The sequence below is a fragment of the Delphinus delphis genome, chromosome 5 (assembly GCF_949987515.2).
Source record: "Delphinus delphis chromosome 5, mDelDel1.2, whole genome shotgun sequence".
Taxonomy (NCBI): domain Eukaryota; kingdom Metazoa; phylum Chordata; class Mammalia; order Artiodactyla; family Delphinidae; genus Delphinus; species Delphinus delphis.
Window position 1 is genome coordinate 64,100,029 of NC_082687.1, and position 14,394 is coordinate 64,114,422.

Consider the following 14,394-nt stretch of genomic DNA (forward strand, 5'->3'; position numbering starts at 1 on the left):
TTCTAGCTTATGCCCACAGGTTCCTCTGGCCATCTTTCTACTTGGTATAAGTAATCTCCAAAATTGTCTTAGTATCATAATGTCATATATATCTTTTTACCTTTATTAAACTTTTTCAAATACCAATCACTTTTTTTTTTTTTTTTTTTTTTGCGGTACGCGGGCCTCTCACTGTTGTGGCCTCTCCCGTTGCGGAGCACAGGCTCCGGACGCACAGGTTCAGCGGCCGTAGCTCACAGGCCCAGCCGCTCCGCGGCATGTGGGATCTTCCCAGACCAGGGCTCGAACCCGTGTCCCCTGCACTGGCAGGCTGATTCTTAACCACTGTGCCACCAGTGAAGTCCCCACAATATTGCTTTTGAATTCAGTTTCCTGGGGCTGACTTATAAATGTCCTCTGTTCCATTGGCCTGGAATCAGATACATGTTTTCTTTTATAGCATCTATTGCCACCGTATACTGCAAATTACTGCCTGTGGATCTGTGTTTTACAATCTACCCAACCGAATGTGAAACTAGTGAAGAGTTGGGAAAATATAACAATATAGTTCACTGTATATGAAAATGTGTTTCTAATCATTTTCTGCCTACCCACACTGACTTTTACAGTGCTCCTATTGGTATATTTTCCCATTTAATCCAAGTCCTCTGCTACTTACTGAGGGCCCATGAAGCCCACACAATTGAACTACACAAATTGGGGATAGAAAAAAGAGGCATAAATCGTATTCTGTCCTCGGCAAATTTATAATCTCAACAGAGGCAGGATAGAGAATGCTCCAGTATTGGAATACAAACAAAAGAAAACTCTTCTACCTAATCTTCTAAAAGTAGCCTATGAGCATTCTTTGATTAAGTACTTGCCAATTTGATTATCTGCAAGTGATTTTTGAGATTATGTATACAACAGTGGCATACAACAAGTAACAATATGCAATTTAGTTGAAGAATGATTCTATAACTTAGAATCAACATTGGAATCTCAATATACTTTTGTTGTTCTCTATTGATAGTGCATATGTTTTTCGATGGAAAATTTTAGTATAACTGTAGTGAAATTAACACTTTGGGAGTGAAGGAAATCTCTAGACATGTCCTTTGAAAATCTCAACATACCATCCTCTTTTTCTTTTCTCATACACCCCTTCTGTGTCAGTTTTTTTAAACATAATTTCCTCAAAATGAGTCAATATGCAGGAAGGGACTAACTCTGCAACCGTTTTACTTGGTGAGCAGCAAACATTACGACAATATGCCACATTACGTGTGAGGGCTGGGGACTCGAAGATTAATCAGACATTGTCCCTGCCCTGGAGGAACTCACTGTCTTATGAGACAGTGCTGTCTGTGTGGGGTGAGGGGAGGCTGACATTAATCAGTCTTACACTGCTCCCTTTTAATGACTGAGATTATAATTCTGTGTGGAATTTCAAAGACCTTTCATGCTGTAGTTTGCAAGAAAAAGTTCATATTTTTGAGACTAGGGAAAAGTATTCTCATTCTACTTATTTGCAATCAAACATCTTCCTTTGATAACTTGGTTTCCTCTGCACAGGACAATGTTTATGGATTTTTTCCCCAAAGTCTTTTAAAACATGACACATGTTAGACTTCAGTTCATAACTCTATCCCTTGGCCAGCTTTCTTTTCATCTCTAGTTTCATTTTTCCACTTGTCCTCACGGTCAACCTCTTCCCACAAGTCTTCAAACATTCTTAACCTTCTCATACACCATGTTTCTATTTTAACACTTGCATCATGCCCTACTTAGTGACTACAGTATTGGAGAGATGTTGCTGAAGTCTACAGGGCAGTGGGCAGGACATGTTTAAAAGTTAAGACTACCAGCAGAGTATAGCCTCCTGAACAAAGAGTAAACTCATTACAAATGATGTACAATAGGTTTGTATTTATCTACAGTTTAAAAGGTCTTGAAAAACTCTGAAGTGAAAAATGATGCTAGTGGGCAGTTCTATCATAAAATTTGTCTGATGTACTCTGAAAACGAGGGCTATATACCTGGGACTGCGAGAGAAGAGTGTCACCAGATTTGGGTGCAGGAAGGCCATCAGTGATCTTTATTGTTATAACTGCTGAGGTTACTATACAAAGAGTTCACAGTTTAATCCATGGTTGTGTATCGCAGATGTGAGTTTGTTTTGTACCACAACTCAGAATCCACTTTCCCTTAGAAATAATGTTATACGTGGTGGGTATTCCACCCAGTTCTCTGTTCGGGAATGAAAGGCTTATTCCCCTAAGTGCTGCAGTGCTGCAGACACATGTCCCGGGGTAGGTAGAATAACGGCCCCCAGAGATGGTCACTTTCTAATCCCTGGAACCTGTGAATATGTTACCTTCCATGCAACGGAATTTTGCAGAGGTGATTAAGTTAAGGGTGTTGCAATGGGAAGATTATCCTGGATTTTCCAGGTGGGCCCAATGCAATCACAAGCACCCTTATAAGAAGGAGGCAAGAGTGTCAGGAGTCACAGGAAGAGATGTGATAACAGAAGCAGAGGTCAGAGAGGGAGAGAGATTGGAACGTACTACTGAAGGCAAGCAGAATATGTCACCCTAAAACATGCCATTTTGACACACTGATTATTTAGAATTAAAGTTACTTGGGAAACAGCCAGTACAAGAAGGACACTTTGACCCTCCTGTGTCCCCCCTAAAAGTGGGAAATAAATCTCCCATGTGAAAGGTACCCTCCCTGCACCAGAGGATGGAAGGCATCCTTATCACCAGATATAGGGAATTCAGGGCCAACAAACAAGCCTTGTTACTTCTTCACTAACTTACTATTCCAAGCCCAAACCACTTTGTTTTGTCAATTCTTCACAAATTTACTGTTTCTTTGTCTAAGAGGTATAAAAGCTTCCTACTTTGGTGACTTCTTTGAGTCTCATATTTTTATGGGACTCTCATATATACAAAATTAAATTTGTTTTTCTCCTGTTCATCTGTCTTATGGCAATTTAATTATTAGACTAGCCAAAGAACCTAGAAGGGAAGAAGAGAAAAATTTTCCATCCCTATGCTACATGGCCAGCTTTGAAGATGAAGGGGCCACAAGCCAAGGAAGCCAGGAGGTCTCTAAAAGCTAGAAAAGGCAAGGAAAGGGATTCTCCCCTCCAGCATACAGAAGGAACACAGCCCTGCTGCCTCACTTTAGACTTCTGAAACTATAACTCCTCAATGCTTACAATTTGAGAAGTCTTACAATAGGAATCCTGTTTAACTTTGTTGAGAATTTCCCAAAGTATTTAACCATAGACATTTTAAGGATTATTTTTTAAACATTCTTTAAAATAACTGTTCATGGAACCTATTTTAGGAAATAATGGTTTAAGGATTTATGCTATGGATGATGGCATCTGGAAGGGATGCAGACATTCCTGGATACATTTAGTGAGACTGAAATTCCATCCACTGTCTCCATTCAGTGAATTATTACCAAGTGTCTGTTATGGCTTTACGTTGAGATATGTATTGGGATGAGGGAAGAAGGGATGAGATATAAAGACATAAAGAAAATATCACTGGGACTTCCCTGGTGGTCCAGTGGGTAAGATTCCATGCTCCCAATGCAGGGGGCCCGGGTTCGATCCCTGGTCAGGGAACTAGATCCTGCATGCATGGCACAACTAAGAAGTCCACACGCCGCAACTAAGAAGTCCACACACCACAACTAAGAAGCCCCCATGCCTCAATGAAGATCCCTTGTGCTGCAACTAAGACCCAGCACAGCCAAAATAAATAAATATTAAAAATATATATATATATATATCACTGACTCTACAGGAAGTATCATTTAGTAGGGGGTATGAGATATTTACCAAAAAATTATAAACCAGGTAGAAAATGTTAGGTTTTGCGTGTGTATGGGTGGAGGAAGGGATGACGGTGCAGTGAGCTGCTGTGGATGTTCGGAGGACAAAATAAAGAACCACTTCTGGAAAGAGGGGGAGCTGTCAGAAAATGAAGTATGGAAGAACTGGAATATGAATTTGAAGTCCTTTAAGGACAGCTAGGCTGAAGACAGGAAGAGCAAGAGAGAAGACGGTGCGGGGGGGGCGGGCGGGGGGGGGCCGGGTGAGCAACCTTAGCTGTTACAGGCACTACCCAACTCAAGAACGACATGGGGAAAGCAAGACAAGCCTAGCTAAGCCACATCCTTATCTGTGCAATAATCAGAATTATAAATCGGGGTTCTAGTTCCAAGAAATTCTTAAGTCCCACAAAACACCAACATTTATCACAAATAAATGAAAAAAAAAGTGACAGAGGTTCTTAAAAGACTTGCGTATATATAAGCAAATGCTTAATATAAAATTTAAGTCTGTCTTAAATGTTCCTTTTGGGGGTATTTTTCCGCATGGGAAGGACTTTCTGAGGCTTCTTAAAATATATACCAGTCAAGTTTAGACTAAAGGTGCTTTTTCCTTTTTCTGGTAAATCTTCCGGTAAGTATAGTTCTCCTCAGTGTTCCCTGGGCCTCTAAACTTCTCAACTTCAGTTCAGGATTACAGTCATTTATTTCAAAGAGTCTCAATGTCAATTCTGCATGCATGGAAGACTTTGCTTTAATAGTAAACGGTAGAGAAGGCGCATTTCTGTGCTGATGTTAGCTTCCTGTTTGGCGTGCATTTCAGGCTCTTTGGGTGCAGAAACTGTCTCCCCGTTGCTTGTTTGTAAGCCTCTGCTGCAGAGGAGTTGCAGCCATCCCGTCCACGTTTGCTACAATGGTGAGAGGCTCATGGAAGTGAAATCTTGGCTCCAACTCGAACTCGTTTAGGAAACGAAACTTTGAATTTTTAAAACTTATTTCAATATGGAAAAGTAAGATTAAAGCAAGTGGCGTTTTAGGGGTGAGGAAGTCAGCAGAGCTTTATTTTGGTGGGGGAAGGGCTTTAGCCCCTAGAAGAAACAAGCCTGTCACTTTCTGCAAAGATGCCTATTCTGTCCCAGGGCTATATCCAAAGCAAATCAAGCAAATCATTTACTTCCTGAAATTTCATTAAAGAAGGAAAGGGTAGGATTTAGAGGATCAGAGAGCCCCTCCCAAGAAACATATTCACACAGGTGTGACCTCTGGAGACTGTGTGCCCCCCTTGTTTATCTGGCAAACACCTTCTCATCTTTCAAGACAGCTCCAATGACACCTCTGGGAGGCCCTCTGGTTCCCTTTGGCAGTTGTTTACTCTGCCCTTTGTGCTTCCAGGCACTCTGTGCAAAAACTCTCTCAAATATCACTAATCGAATTTTATCCGGTTATCTGTTTACATATCTGAATTCAATTCAATAAAGTTCTGCTAGGGCAATGCTAGATTCAAAGGCTCAAAGGCAGGAAGAACTCTGGCCTTTAGAAGCTACTTCCTACCATAGGTGACAGACAAATATACAACTGCTTAGAGTTCTCTGTAATAGCAGAAGAACAGAAGGCAATGGAGAAAAGAGAGGAAGGAGGGGGTGACCAGGATCTCCTGGGTGGCAGGGTCTAATTTCATATCCTTAGCCCTTAGCACAAGGTCTGGTGCATAACAAGTTCCATACATGTTAATGAAGGGAGGGAGATGGGGAGAGAGGAGAGAAGGAGGGAGCAAGGGAGGGAGGGAGGGAGAGAAGGGAGGGGAATCAACAGAAATGCCCCACCGCATCCCAGTCACTGCTGTACGCTGTCAAATCCATCAGTTACTCTAAAGTGGTATTTTCAGGCTCCTGGAAGAGATATTTCAGAGCAGACAGTTGATGATTCAATTTTACCTAGCACATAAAACAGTACATGATAATCACCAACTGAGGGAGACAAGTCATAATTTGTCCCATATTTAACTGTCATCCCACAGAGCATGTTAATAACACTCCCAGGGGGTCTACGGAAAAGAAACTTGCATTCACTAAACCACTAGCACTACACCAATTATTTCTTGGATCCTGCATTATTAGATCAGCAGGCTGTTTTGCTCCCACAAAAGGATTTAGCTAGGATTTTCGTCCCCTTAGGACCTTGTTTGCCATCCAGTTCTCCATTTCTTTGCCAGCTTCATCTGTGCAACTCATCTTGGGTTACCTCTGGCAGATGGAGAGAGGAATCTAATTTCAAGCCTCTGCTGTCTGCATCCCAAAGCCCTCCCCCAACAGCCTCTATTTCATCAGGAAGAGAAGGGAGGAGGGAGGATGAGCAACCTCCCTAAGAGAGGAGAGTGTAAAGTATTTCTCAAATTTTCGTCTTCAACGGCTGGTATCATTTTACTCCCTGAGGGGAGACTATGCTTTGTTGTTTAGGCCGGCCATATAATCTCTAGTATCCCGATGCCACAATATCAATTACAGGTTCATTTGGATAATGGGATAAATTGGTGTCCAGACTGCTAGACAAGACATAAATTGGAGGTGGTGGGGCACGGTGGAGGGGAGAGGATGCTGGAGGGGATTGAGGATATAAGTGAAATAAGGTAAAGTCGAATTCTTCATACCCTTGCAAATTAAGTAGCTTAATTCTGAACTGTTACTTGTCTCATGAAGAGAAGCTCGCCAGCAACCAAAGTGAAGCAGATATTCCTGAAGAGGTTTTCTTAGGTCCTAAGTAGAGAGAGATGAATTCTCCCATAGCACCCCAGCTCTCCCAGTGTAATGCTAAGAGCAGACAGGAAAAATAAATGACTTGTAATTTAAAATACATGTTTTACCAGACACAGAAAGTCATGTATCATAAGATTCTATTTATATGAAACAGCTAGAATAGGTAAACTCATAGAAACAGAAAGCAGAGTGGTGGTTTCCAAGGGTTGAGGAGAGGGAGAAACACGGAGTAATTACTTAATGGGTGTGGCGTTTTATCTGGGGGTCACGAACACATTTGGGGACGAGACAGAGGTGTTGGTGTACAATATGGTGAATGTACTAAGCGCCACTGAATAGTTCACTTGAAAGTGGTTAATTTTACGTTGTGTGCATTTCACCTGAATAAAAAATAAATATTTTATAATGAGATGTTTTCTAATTAATGGCCTAACTATTTCTCATTGCTCAACAATCTACCTGGAAACAGGGAGGATTTTATTTCCTTCCATAGTGAAAAGAGGGATTAAATAGGTCTCTAGGTTCTAATATTTGTCACCTTTTGGTTCTTCTTACAGAAAGTCTAGTGTTTTCCCAGAATGTCTGTTGCCCAGAAGTAATTCTAACCTACTACCCCTGACTTGCTTGGCCCTGTACCATCAGCAGCAGTGACCGGTGTGGCCGGAGAATCACAAGTGGATGGGGTGCACCTGTGTTCACTAGCCCCTGCGCCCCCTGCCGGCCCGTGTGACCCAGCCGTGCTCTGGGGAATGCCCTTCTGTGGTGGTGACATCAGACAAAACTATGGGTCATTTCAATTCTGTACCAAAATACGAAGAACTGGTTCTCTCCACACACTTTTAGGATCAAAGAAAATCGATCTTAACAAAGAACAGAAACATCTTTGGAAGAAACACAGTTTTTTTCCCCTTCTTTTTGATACTAAGAAGAACATACGCTTCCACACACAGATCCAAAGTGGTCAGCTGTTAAGCGGAAAGAAAAGCCCAAGAACTTAGGAGGAATAAAAATATTGAGAATAGAGGTAAATAGAAGGGAACTTGAAAAGAGACTGCAAGATTATGTAACAACAACAAAAAAAATGGCTAACAATCATATTTAGGAAAAGCAGGTATGGGACTGCTCAGTCTTACCCAACACCTTCCGCCTTGTGCCCTACGCCATGCAGTCAGGGCCATAGACTAACAGGCCTCCCAAACTGTCACCCAACCAATTTTCTAAACCACTCAGTTGGTCTCCCACTCTACTTCTTGATGTAGCTGTAATCTTTCTGGTTTTGCCCTAATGACATTTTTTCCAACCATGGCTCGGTCTCATCTCCTAGACTTAATGCTTAGCTTTGAGTGTTTGGTTTCATTGACCAAGGTTTAGACATTCTTCTGGGACTCCTGCCTTCAATGGCTTCATGCATTCAGCCTGGACCACGGATGCTGAAACAGAGTCCCCCTAAAACTGAGTTCCTCTGCTGAGTTTATGACTAACCTCTCTATCCAAAACTTTACTTCCTTTCTTTTCCTGAACCTGTTCCCCTTAAGACTGAGGAGTATCAAAGAAAAGGGGAGACTGAAACCGTATACAAGCCCCCGTGTGTCTGTCCTTTGAAGTAAAAGGCTTTTGCTTTCGTCTTCCAGGCCTCCCTTGAGTCTCTAAACGCTGGCTCAAGAGTTAATGATTATGAAATGTGAAGATGCAGAAACAAAGAATAGCTGTTGGGCCAGGAAACTGGTAACAATTTAGACTATAAATCCAACATATCGCAGAATCACCAAACTCCCAGTTCCTTGAAAGATATAGATAAAGGCCTGACACACATTCCTAAGTTGTTTTTACAGGAAGCAGCCCCTACCAGATGAAAACTGTGACCACAAGCTCATAGGCCCTAGACTGGTTGAAACCAGAAGGCTGATGAAGTTTGAAACTTCACCTTCATGCCAACCAATCTGAGAATTGTCCACGAGCTGATATGCACCCTGAAGACCCCTCCCTCACACTGCCTTTAAAACCCCTTCCCTGGGCTTCCCTGGTGGCGCAGTGGTTGAGAGTCCGCCTGCCGATGCAGGGAACATGGGTTCGTGCCCCGGTCTGGGAAGATCCCACATGCCGCGGAGCGGCTGGGCCCATGAGCCATGGCCGCTGAGCCTGCGCGTCCGGAGTCTGTGCTCCGCAACGGGAGAGGCCACAACAGTGAGAGGCCCGCGTATCGCAAAAAAAACCCCAGAAAACCCTTCCCTAAAAGCCATCAGGGATTTCAGGTCTTTGGAGCATGAGCTGCCTGTTCTCCTTGCCTGGTGCCCTGCAATACATGCTGTACTTTCCTTCACCACAACCAAGTGTCAGTAGTTGACTTTACTGCACGAGGGTGAGTGGACCCAGGTTTGGTTCTGTTAACGATGTCACTCCTCCCTGTGACTCATGGAAAAGTGTTCAGTTCTGTTTTGGTGAATCCTTCCTTTTCTTGGTGTATCCCTCAAGACTAAGCCTAAAATAAGGTTCTAATATTGATTTCAGGCTCACAAATAGCTAGACAAGCTGCATATCAAGAAGAAATGTTTAAATATAATGAGAAAGCAAAATATATTAAACGCTTTCAAAATCCCCTAATTCTATTGCAATATGCCAACTGACTCAGAGAGTCTTATTTTTTCCCTATGTTGTGTGAGAAAAAAACATGTGGTCCTGTCACAAAATGTTCTACATGCCACAGAAGTTGTAGCATGATTTTTCTGGAAAAAATCCTAAAAGAGGGAAAAAGCATCTGTTTCCTATGTTTGTCATGCTATGAATGAAATGCAAAATGGGGAGTGGGCTATGCAGGGGCATCTATTTTCCCTTTGATAGCAATGCTGAGGTAGAGCATCAATTTGGGGCTATCTTATGGTTAAGCAGCATGGATGAGGACTGCAATGTCGTATGTGTGTAACTCCTGTCTTAAGCTGAGCAATTCCCTGTCACCTCCATCCTGACATCACTGCCACACCATGATAAAATCACACTGATAAAGCCCATGATAAAATCACACTGACCAGGCTCTTCCGCTTACTGACTCTGACCTTGGGCAAGTCATTTAACCTTTTGGAGCCTGTTTCTCCACTTTCAAGATGGTAATAGTAATGCCTATTATATATTATTTAAGGTGCCGCTATGGTTGAATGTGTCCCCCCGAAAGATGCATTGAATTCCTAACCCCCCAGTACCTCAGAATGTGACCTTACTTGGAAATAGGGTGATTGCAGATGTCATAGTTAAGATGAAGTCACACTGGAGTAGGTTAGACCCTTAATCCAGTATGTCTGGCGTCCTTGTAAGAGGAAGGACAGCCAAGGGAAGACACAAACCATAGGGAGAATCTCACATAGGGAGACACAAACACATAGGGAGAATGACTGTGGACGGAGAGACTGGAGTGAGGCAGCTGCGGGCCAAGGAGTGGCAGTCAATGCCAGCCATCACCACAAGCTCCAAAGAGGCCAGGAAGGATGCTCCCCTACATGTCTCTGAAGGAGCACCGGCCCTACCTTGCTTTTGGACTTCTAGCCTGCAGAAATGTGAGACAATACATTTCTGTTGTTTTAAGCCACCCAGTTTGTGGTATTTTGTTACAGCAACACTAGGAAAGTAATAGGGTGGTGGAAGTGTAATTTACTTATTGTATGCGTGTATATTTTAATTGCGGGAGGAAAGACACTTAGAATAAACCAGATAGACAAGAAGAAAACAAGGTAACTTTTCTTATGTATCTAAACCAAGGAAATGACATTATTTCCTCTGCAGCTGACATTGCTACTCTCCTTCCTACCCACAGGCCTCCTGGCTGTGCCTGCGACATCTGACCATGTTCCCTTCTTAGGGGCTTTGCATCAGCTGCATCTCTGCTGGGAACACACCAGAGCTAACCCCCAAATTCCTGTCATTCTTCAATAAGGCAGACCCTGCTACTCCATTTAACCCTGCAAACTGTCCTCCCACCCACCCAGCATATTCCCAATTCCCTTTACTTGGCTCTACTTTTTTCTTTTTTCCATATTCTTACTGACTTCTAATAGCCTAGTAATTTATTTAATTCTCTATCGCATGCATTATTTATTATCATTCTCCCTCTGTGATAGAAGAAGCTCCAGGAGGGCAGGGATCGTCACCTGTTTTGTTCATTGATGAGAACAAGCATCTAGAACAATACCTAGTTCATAAGAGGTGCTCAACAAAGATTTTTAAAAATCCATTTTGTGTGTGTGTGTGTGGTACGCGGGCCTCTCACCGTTGGTGGCCTCTGCCGTTGCGGAGCACAGGCTCCCGACGCGCAGGCTCAGCGTCCATGGCTCACGGGCCCAGCCGCTCCGCGGCACGCGGGATCCTCCCGGACCGGGGCACGAACCCACGCCCCCTGCATCGGCAGGCGGACCCTCAACCACTGCGCCACCACAGAAGCCCCCATTATTTATTTTTAATTAGCCACTTTATAATTACAGAAGCTGTACCTGTGCATCAAAAAACATTATAAAAAATTAAAAACTTCAAATTCCCTCCATCCAATAATATCTCCCCAATCACGATAAACCAAAACAGTTTTTATCTCCTTTTAAGTGATTCCCTAAGGAATCCTGTCTCTTGAGGAAAAATGTCATGATAGGAACAACACCCATCTTCCAAGGCTTGGTATGTGGATTAAACCAAACAATACTTAATACAATGCTTGTAACAACTAACACAGGTAGCTGTTATTTTCTCTCCTTTGATCTTGTCCTTAACTTCCACCCGTCCCTGCCCAACTTTCAAAAAGTAGGTGACAGATATCTGCAGCAAAAAGAATGGTGTGATGTTGTTCTTACAGGGGGGCAGGTGGGGAATGCCTTCCACTCCCGGCACTCAGGACAAAGCCCCCAAATTCACGGTACCAAGCTCTAAGGTCCAAATGCACCATGAGACACAAGGCCACCAACTATTCCATAGAATTTTACAACAGCAACCAATAACAGTAATTAACAATAACAATTAACACTTTTATATTGCACTCTCCCATTTGCAAAGCATTTTCATATGAAATTTTCTTTTATAGATGAAAGAACTGGGGGTCTGAGAATTTACATGATTTGTCCAAGTTTACACAGCTGGTAAGTAAAAAGACTGGGAATTAAATCTAGAATTAGAAGATCATCAGTGACAAGGATCTTTTAACTTGCTATTTAGTGAAATGTGTATTATCCATTTTGAGTCCCATTCACAATAAATGAAATATTATTTAGTATTTTCTTTGTAAGCTACTTCCTTCCCCATCCTCTAAACAAATGTCTTACCTCTCTGAATAGCCACACGGCCTTTCCTTGTTACAGAGCTCTCCTCCAAAATTTGCTTCTTGTAAAAAGGAGACTTCACCCTCAGTGGTACATGTGCCAGGAAATAGAGTACATTGTTGAGAAAGCCTGGGAATCACTGCTCTTGTGAACTGTTGAGAAAAAAAACAAAACATCAAGAGCTTTATATCATCAGTTCTCTCCGGGGACACCTTTAAAATAAATCCCTTATCCATTCTTTGGCAGAAGTCATTACAAAAGAGGCTTTTTGTTTTTGTTGTTTTTGAGGTTTCCAATTAGGTTTAGTAATATATTTTTTAATGAATTTATTTATTATTTAATTATATTTGGCTGCGTTGGGTCTTAGTTGCTGCGCACGGGCTTTCTCTAGTTGCGGCGAGCGGGGGCTACTCTTTGTTGCGGTGTACAGACTTCTCATTGCGGCGGCTTCTCTCGTTGCCGAGCATGGGCTCTAGGTGCGCGGGCTTCAGCAGTTGCGGCACGCGGGCTCAGTAGTTGTGGCTTGTGGGCTCTAGAGTGCAGACTCGGTAGTCATGGCGCACGGGCTTAGTTGCTCCGCGGTATGTGGGATCTTCCCGGACCAGGGCTTGAACCCGTGTCTCCTGCAATGGCAGGTGGATTCTTAACCACTGTGCCACCAGGGAAGTCCTAGGTTTAGTAATATTAAGTTTGCATTCCTTAGCCTAAATTTATTCTAGGGCCTTCAAAGCATTTATTATAAACTGTTCCCACTTTTGAATGGACTGAAAGAATCACATTCATGACTACTGAGGCTCCCATCCTTCCTATATACAGAATTCTCGCATTTATTTTTCATTGTAATTTAACTAAAATTCAAGGAGCTAGAAGACACAAAGTCAACCCAGCAGAGAAGTGAAGGCAGTAATCATTAGATTATTTCCTCCCCCAGAGGTAATAAAGCACCTTTTTATTCAAATACCAACCACTGTGTTAACTAGGTTGATGGGCTCCCCGTGGGCAGGGCACACACTATCGCTTCTAAACACATGAAATGAAAACCATGACGTAATGACTGTACATTTTAACTGGAAAGGAGGTGGGAAGTGTCCAGGAAACAATCCCAGATTCAAATATGCCCTTTGCAAAGCCCAGGGAAAGAAGACAACATTCTGGGGCAATGATGCAGGAAGAAATCACTTCAATTGTCAGGATGACAATGGCTGTTGGGCCCTTTTGAGGAGTTCACAGTGTGGGCTTAGAGAAGGATTCCCAGTCATGGCTATGAGGGACGAGCTTGTATCAGACCAACTCCCACTGAACACAGCTAGAAAAGCTAGATAAAATTATTTTTAAAACCTATTTGAAGGTACTGGAGTGCTACCATGGCAGCCAGGACATGAGAGGACAAGATCCTGGGAGAAGGGAAATAGAAATGAGGCAAGGCATCATACTACTTTTCCCCTCAAGAGATCTACTGATCTTTAAGAGGCACAGGGCAAAACTGCTGAGAAGCCAAGCTGAAAGCTGCTGCTTAGAGGCCTGCTTTTGCCAGGTTCACAAGGCTGAGGAGACTCCAAAGAGAAGGGAAGTCCAGAGAAGCAAGCTCAACATTCCGCCCCTCTAAGCGTTCGCTCATTGATAAATGACGTAACCCAAGCAGAAGACGGCAGCTAAGTGGCTGAGGAGTTAAACAGAGCAGTTGCCAGTTTCATGATGCTGGAGGAATGAAAATTAGACTTCAGGGCCCACCAGGCCCAGGTAAATAACCCATGCTTTCAGTTAGGACCCCTTAAAGGGCTACACCCTAGGATGAAGGCCTTAAAAATACTGGAACTGAGCCTCAAATCAGGTCAGTCCCTCATTAAAGAGGTCTGCCTTGCTCTAACTGCCTATCAGAAGCAAAAGCCAGCCTCTGGAGAAAGACACCATCATCCACAGTCTCTATGATTCGTTATACATAATGTCCTGCGTTCAATCAACAATTACTAGGCATACCAGGACACAGGCTTAAGAGAAAAAGAGACAATGAAAACAGACCCAGAGGTGACCCAGATAAAGTCATGGCATATGGTCTTTAAAATACCTATGATTAATATATTTAAAATTGTAAAGATTATAAAATATTTTAACACATATCTCTCAGTAACTCACAAAACAAGCAAAAAAAAAAAAAGTAAGGACACAAAAGATTGGAACAACACAATTTACAAACTCAACCTTAGTAAATTTATTTAGAATACTGCACTCATCAACTGATTACGTAGTGTTTAAGGTACACACATGGACATTTATGGAAATTAACCACACGGATCATAAAAGTTTCAAGAAATTTCAACAAATGGAAACCAGAGTACTTTTTTGAACCTATTATTTAGAAGTAATACAGATTCACAGGAAATTGCAAAAACAGTATCATTTTTTAAATTGAAGTAAAATTTACATACAGTAAAACAGACTGGCTTTAAGTGTACAATTTTATACATTTTGATAAAGAAATCCAACTGTGTAATCGCCAACAAAATACAAATATGGAACAT

General features: G+C 42.4%; 1 protein-coding gene across 2 annotated transcripts in view; it reads right to left on the reverse strand.

Moving 5' to 3' along the window:
* CRACD (capping protein inhibiting regulator of actin dynamics) overlaps nt 1-11,999 on the reverse strand; it is a 182,199-nt gene extending 170,200 nt beyond the window's left edge. For both annotated transcript variants that reach the window (XM_060012482.1, XM_060012483.1), the window contains exon 1: nt 11,879-11,999. The gene's annotated coding sequence lies outside the window, so the exon portion shown is untranslated. The remainder of the gene's footprint in view (nt 1-11,878) is intronic.
* Between the last annotated feature and the right edge of the window lie 2,395 nt (nt 12,000-14,394).